This window comes from Littorina saxatilis, linkage group LG8 (assembly GCF_037325665.1).
Source record: "Littorina saxatilis isolate snail1 linkage group LG8, US_GU_Lsax_2.0, whole genome shotgun sequence".
Classification (NCBI taxonomy): domain Eukaryota; kingdom Metazoa; phylum Mollusca; class Gastropoda; order Littorinimorpha; family Littorinidae; genus Littorina; species Littorina saxatilis.
This window is the reverse complement of record NC_090252.1, coordinates 16,966,745-16,974,244: the sequence shown is the minus strand read 5'-3', so window position 1 is coordinate 16,974,244 and position 7,500 is coordinate 16,966,745. Positions and strand designations below refer to the sequence as shown.

At 40.3% G+C, this 7,500-nt stretch overlaps 1 protein-coding gene across 2 annotated transcripts in view; it reads right to left on the bottom strand.

Annotated features, from left to right (window-relative positions):
• Positions 1 to 6,318: 6,318 nt before the first annotated feature.
• The window catches only part of LOC138972952 (uncharacterized), an 11,387-nt gene continuing 10,205 nt past the window's right edge, over positions 6,319 to 7,500 (bottom strand). The window contains exons 5-6 of one of the 2 annotated variants that reach the window (XR_011457823.1): positions 7,349 to 7,500; positions 6,319 to 7,301 (exon numbers count right to left, since the gene is read on the bottom strand). The exon at positions 7,349 to 7,500 is cut by the window's right edge and continues 1,492 nt beyond it. The gene's annotated coding sequence lies outside the window, so the exon portion shown is untranslated. The other variant, XM_070345612.1, reaches the window with a different exon arrangement.

Below are 7,500 nucleotides of genomic sequence, written 5' to 3'. Positions count from 1 at the left end.
CTTTCATCTTATTCCTTGTCGGTTCCTGATTCCAAAAACATATAGATATGATATGTTTGGATTAAAAACACGCTCAGAAAGTTAAAACAAAGAGAGGTATAGAAAAGCGTGCTATCCTTCTTAGCGCAACTACTACCCCGCTCTTCTTGTCAATTTCACTGCCTTTGCCATGAGCGGTGGACTGACGATGCTACGAGTATACGGTCTTGCTGAAAAAGGGCAGCTACTTGACTAAATATTGTATTTTCGCCTTACGCGACTTGTTTTTTTGTCACCCTGTACAATACCGTGGCGACATCGATCACACACATGTTCACTGACGGATTGGCGAGGAGTGCTGTACTTCGCTGTGCCCCTGTCACCTGTAGCGGTGTCATGTGTTACAATGTGAGTCACACGGAAGTATTTGTTAAATCTGTGTTTTGCAGCCAAGGAACTTATATTTATTCAATGAATAATTGTTATACCTCCCTCCACTCCCCAACCCCCCACGGCCCAGACACACACTTCCCTGCTTACATGTGACCTCGCACGTGTCCAAGTAGCTCAGATAGACGGAGACACTGCAACACATCATCGCATGCGTCACACGGAAAATGAAAGTATACTTCATAATTATATTGTTTGACCTGGACTCGTGCCAAAAGTGATGGTGTGTGTGTGTGTGTGTGTGTGTGTCTGTGTGTGTGTGTGTGCCGTGTGTGTGTGTGTGTGTGTGCGTGCGTGCATGCGTGTGTGTGTGTGTGTGTGTGTGTGTGTATGTGTGTGTGCGTGCGTGCGTGTCAGTGTGTGTGTGTGTGTGTGTGTGTGTGTGTGTGAGCGTGTGCGTGAGCGTGTGTTTATATATATGTATGTATGTGTGTGTGTGTGTGGGGGGGGGGGAGCAGTTTACATAAAACTAAAATACTGTATTTGATGCCGCCATTTTAGGCTTTGAAAAAACAAGCAAACACAGCACTGTGACGAACTCATGCTTGACTTACGACTTGATGTTTGTTGTTGTTGTTGTTGTTGTTGTTGTTGTTGTTGTTGTTGTTGTTGTTGTTGTTGTTGTTGTTGTTGGTGGTGTTGTTGTTGTTGTTGTTGTTTGTTGTTGTTGTTGTTGTTCATTTAATATGAAAGCTGTATGTTTCCAGATGTTTATCTGACGACAATAGGCCCGGATCACGGATGGGACAATTTGACCACAAACAATTGGGACGGCACTTTCGCCGAGAACGAGTGGAAAGCGGACTATGAAATATCTATAAAACTGCCTAAGAAAATGGTTAAGCGATGCAATTGAAGCCGTGTTGACATACATCTGTTTGGCGAGGATGTCGTTCTCCGGCGAGTACATTAGTCCGCCTGTATTCCAATAAGGGTGACCACGAAGAAGACAGCAAGGAAGCTGAAAGCAGTCACAGATGCACAATCCTGTAACCGTAGATCGCGACCAAGTGACGAAATTTCTCACAGAAATACGGACCTAACTTGGAGCATAGATCATTTATCCTGGACCGCCAACTAGCTCTCTCTCCGCTCTTTCTCTCTATTACGAGGTAGCGGCCCCTCGCATTTAGGAACGAAGAGAGGTACAGAAAAGCGTGCTATCCTTCTCAGCGCAACTACTACCCCGCTCTTCTTGGCCTTCAGAAATCAGGGGGATGTCATATCCGATGTCGATTGTAAACATGGACGAAGTTGCCGAGGTAAGTTCTGAAAATGCTAAAATAAACTCAGCTAAAGTGCATATGGAACATGTTTTTCAATGAGTTTTGTTAAGTTTAGTTTGGAGTTTTGGAAAATCCAGTTCATTGTCACCTCCCATTGTCACAAATAACTGGAGCGTGCTTTCTTTTCACTGTCTTTCAAACCGGACGCTAAGCGCCCCTGTGAAAGTTGAGCGTCGTAACCTCGAAGGGTCACGTGACGAGTTGGCGGTCCAGGCTATTTGGTCTATGCTTGGAGATGACTGACTTTGGCAGTAGGCCTAATGGCTGTGATCAAGTTGACTAGTCAACTTAAATGAATTTGTCTTAATTGTGTTTCCTTGGGTGTTTTATAACTGATTAATCTCTAGCTTGCATTATCTTACTTCTTTGGCAGGATATGTGTCTGCTTTCAAACATTGTATGTTTGTTTGTTGCATTTTATGTTTCTTATTTTATTATTTAAGTTTGTGAATCCTATTTTTTACTTTTTATTTAATTTGATTTGATTTGGTTTAACGTTGCTATGTTAAAAATAATTCCCACACGCAGCCATGGTCTTGCAGTATTTAAATTAGTGCACTCTTTGACTGCAATCTATGTTCTTTATAATAGTCAAACGCGTCATTACCGCTTTGGAAAAACAAACAAACAGGGACTTGAAACTATGTTGTATCGTGTTAACATACACTTTGAAACATTAAACCATTGTGGGGGACTAATGCGAGAGGAGAGGTTATGTGTCAGCATATCTGTGTACTTGATTTTAGTCCAAAATAGGAAAACTGACAAGAAGTGTTAACAGAATGGAATGATTTGCACGGAACTATACAACCGCGCATTAATCGATCGCCTGCGCAGGTTGACTGGTTGAGTGAATAGGATTCGATCAAACTTTCGCAAAGAAACTCCTGTTTTCTTTGAATAACTGAAGAAAGGAGGAATAAAGAGGTTACACAACTCGTCTCAGTGATTATAAAAAATAATGGTCTCAGTTCGCGGTCATGAAAAAGCTCGCTGAAGCTCGCCTTTTTCATGATCCGCAAACTTCGACCATTATTTTTAATAATCACTGAGACTCGGCATGTAACCTCTACGTATTCGTCACGGTTTTCTTCCGGGTTCCGTGATTTTGTTTATTACAAAGTCAACTGTGTGTATCGATAATAAACGATCGATAATGTTGCACGGTTTACATCAACCTAGCCAGACGACGGGAACGTCTGCAGTACGTCGTGTATTGTCTGCAAGATGTTAGCGCTTGTATGATTTAGAGATCCACATAAGTTACTGCCAAATACAAGTGTACAATGCAAAAAAAAACAAAAAGTGTACTGTATTCCCTCGTGTACACTTACAAGGCACACAAAGAACAAACAAGTCGCGCAAGGCGAAATTACTACATTTAGTCAAGCTGTGGAACTCACAGAATGAAAATGAACGCACTGCTTTTTTTCACAATGACCGTATATGATGCAATAGTGTCTCCTTTTTAAAAGAAAGAAAGTGTGTGAGAGAGAGAGAGAGGGAGAGAGAGAGAGAGAGAGAGAGAGAGAGAGAGAGAGAGAGAGTTAGAGAGACAGACAGACAGACAGACAGACAGACAGAGACATAGACAAATAGTTTTCGATTAACAGGTACACGAAGGGGTGGTGAATTGTATACCTATATGTAACATTTTGCAATGTCATTATTCTGTTTGGCACTCAGACCAGAAGATTCTTCTTTTCAAAGGAACTATTTTGGGTTTTAAAAGAGAGGCCGTTCAGCCAAACAACAACATGATTCAAAGACATGCATAACACTTGCTTCTTGCCAAGTGTGTGTGTGTGCGAGCGTGGGGGGGGGGGGGGGGGGTGCGTGCGTGCATGCGTGCAAATGTGCGTGCGTGCGTGCGCGCGTGGGTGTATATGTATGTGTATGTCTGTGTGTGAGTTCCTGTGTGTATGTGTGTGTGTGTGTGTGTGTGTGTGTGTCTGTCTGTCTGTCTGTGTGACTCTATATGCATGTGTGTGCGTAGAACATGTTTTGTGAACATGTAGAACACCCGTTCTATACCATGCTGAGTTTAAACACATACGCTTGTAGTGCAGTCCATTCTAGTAATGCACCCAGTCATGCTTCATGCACCAATGACGTTGCCTAGTATAAAACAGTTGGGAGCAATCCATGCACCCTGCCTTTCTCGAAAAACTGACCCATACATGCGCTTCAGGTGCCAGAGCCTGTCAAGTATGTCGTAATGTATACCGAGAGGCATAAATTCCGCAAACTGAACTTTAAAAAATCACAAAAAATCAACTCAGTGGTGAATGTTTTCAATGTTTGAATATTTTATTTATTGGCCATTTTAGTGTTTATAAACCTTCGCTTTATTGATTTTGAATCGAACATAATGAAATGACAATTTTTCAAAAAAAGTGACTGAGTCCAAGCGCAATGATTTCGGAAAACGTTCAGTGTTCATCACGTTCAATGCTTTAGCCAGCTCTAAGCATCCCAATCGCTTGCTGTCTCTCTCCTTCATCAAGTCGTGGCATGATTGCGATATCTGATGCAGCCAAACAGCCAGTTGCATTGTATAGGGCAATACACTATCTTTTTTACGTTACTGTCTCCCGTTCAGCCCATTGTCTTTATTAGCACAGTGAGCTGTGGCTGGATCAGCAATACTGCAAAGCGCACTCTGACAGCGTGAAACATTTGCTCCGACACTCAAGATGTCAACTACAAATTACAGGTTCAATCTGATTTTCGTTTGAGAGCAAAATCGTTCAATGCACTATCTGCAGAATTTATGCCTTTCAGTATATAAAGAGTTAGGTGTCAATGACAGGCGATGCTTTTCTTTGTGTACATGTGTGCAGTTGACTAGATGTATATGCCAACGGTTCATCCGACGCAATTTTTTTTTATATCATATCCCTTTCCTTTTTGTTAAACTCTTGTTAACAACATTATCCAAGGCAGTACGTTTAATTGTACTGCTTCGCTCTGTATTAGAAACATGATGGGAAAGTCATCCCGCATGCAACTGCTTGTTTAAAAGTGGAATTGGCATATTATAGCGACATGTTTCTTAGTCATGTAGGATAAGGAGAGTGGCGGAAAGTGACGAACGTGAGGATGCCAGGGATACAATCTGATCCCGGTGTTCAATTGTTTCGACTCTTTGTGAAACTCGCATTCAGTTTTCTACTTTCAGATGCTTTCTAGAGGATGTACTAGTTATATTCTTTATTTTGCTTCGACAATATGTTTTATGTATTGAGTAAGAGCTAATATAAGAAAACGCATTTGTACACCTGTAAGAATTATTATTCACATTTTACAACTCCTTTTTTTCTGAAAAGATTGTTAGACTAAATAAAATAAAAATATGTAATTTGAACTGTATGGATAAACTACGGACACACACCCCCCCAAAAAGGGCATTACGTGCAGCTCTTGCCTGTACGCATAGGTATGCTTCAAAATGCATTCCCATAACAAATATTAACAAGTCGCGTAAGGCGAAAATACAATATTTAGTCAAGTAGCTGTCGAACTCACAGAATGAAACTGAACGCAGCAAGACCGTATACTCGTAGCATCGTCACTCCACCGCCCGTGGCAAAGGCAGTGCCCGTGGAATTGACAAGAAGAGCGGGGTATTCGTTGCGCTAAGAAGGATAGCACGCTTTTCTGTACCTCTCTTCGTTTTAACTTTCTGAGCGTGTTTTTAATCCAAACATATCATATCTATATATTTTTGGAATCAGGAACCGACAAGGAATACGATGAAAGTGTTTTTAAATTGATTTCGAAAAAAAAAATTTGATAATAATTTTTATATATTTAATTTTCAGAGCTTGTTTTTAATCCAAATATAACATATTGATATGTTTTTGGAATCAGCAAATGATGGAGAATAAGATAAACGTAAATTTGGATCGTTTTATAAATTTTTAATTTTTTTTACAATTTTCAGATTTTTAATGACCAAAGTCATTAATTAATTTTTAAGCCACCAAGCTGAAATGCAATACCGAACCCCGGGCTTCGTCGAAGAGTACTTGACCAAAATTTCAACCAATTTGGTTGAAAAATGAGGGCGTGACAGTGCCGCCTCAACTTTCACGAAAAGCCGGATATGACGTCATCAAAGACATTTATCAAAAAAATGAAAAAAACGTTCGGGGATTTCATACCCAGGAACTCTCATGTCAAATTTCATAAAGATCGGTACAGTAGTTTAGTCTGAATCGCTCTACACACACACACACACAGACACACACACAGACACACACACGCACACACGCACATACACCACGACCCTCGTTTCGATTCCCCCTCGATGTTAAAATATTTAGTCAAAACTTGACTAAATATAAAAAAAAATGGTTGAGTGTCATGTACATTCAACGCGTAGATTGTGTATGATGTATTGTTTCACTCAGAGTACACTCGTATATGGCGTCCTCGTCTTTTTTTCGTTCTGCAATTTAGCATTCTTTTCGATAAGCATAAGTATACCAACAACAAGAAACCAAGTAACCAGACATCAGAATGTCTCAGCCCTCCACCTATGTTTTCACATCACAGCAAAAACACAGTTCTTGGATAAAGCAAAACAAAGTCGAAACAATTCAGAATGTATCAATAAAACAATTCATGTTTTCGCATTAAGACAAACACACTGGCATTAGAAGAAGAAGATAAGTAAGACACCATTTAAACTTGTCAACCACGGATCCATGTTTTCCCATCACAACAAAAACACAGGCCTTAGGATACAAAAAAGCATCATGATGACGAAAATAACCCTGAGCAAAAGTCTGGCACTGTATATTGATTATGATCTAAAACTGACAAAATAATGTCACCCGGCCCTTCGTATTAAAAAACACTATTTTATTTCCTCTATTTTAGCATGTTAAAACAGTAACTATTCATAAATCGTGTTGTCATCATGTTCGCAGCTGTTCATGCCTAAACAGTTGGGTAACAAAAACCATTGTCAGCATTTTCAGGAGTTTTCATTCACAAGCAGCTGGGAAATAAATCTCATGTTCCCCATGCAATAAATCCCCGGTTCCCATAGTTACATGAAGCAGGTCACATGGATAATCAAACGCACACCCAATCGAAACGCACGGGGATTATTCGGCTCTTTTCATTGGCGTTTCCCCAGACCTAGACATACAGACGACACTGCTTCGCAAAGTTCTAAACACGAACTGGCAAACAAAAAAGTAAACAAAAAACAAAACTACTTCCTGAAAGAAAATTAATTCATGCTTTATCGCAAACAAATGAGACCTAGCAATATGTTTTATCCTCTCACAAAGTCATGGAGTGCGTGTGTCTCTGTTTCGATTACAGGCAAAGTGTTCGGAGAAACACAAACGTCAAATCCAAGTCAAACCAATTGACCCTTGACACACACATTTTGACCCGTGCACAAGACGCTGTATCGATAAACTAAGGGCAAATAAAAAATAATAATACAAAAGCAAGAACATAACAACAAGACATTTAGACATCTGACAAAGCCGAGCGAGCAGAAAAACAAGTCTAATGAAAAACTGAGTGGCAATGAAAAACGGCACAACGCAAATCTTCTGTGTCCTTTGACCCAATTCGTGCCATGGTGCACGATGCAAATCTTCTGTGACCTTTGACCCAACTTGGCTTCAACAAATCATCCCTTCTGATTATCACTGAAAACCGAGGGGTGGAATACTGAGATGGGCAGGGTGAGAGGGCGATGGCAATGTAATGGAGATACACGTGTATCAATAAGATTAAACCAATTATGCAATAACAC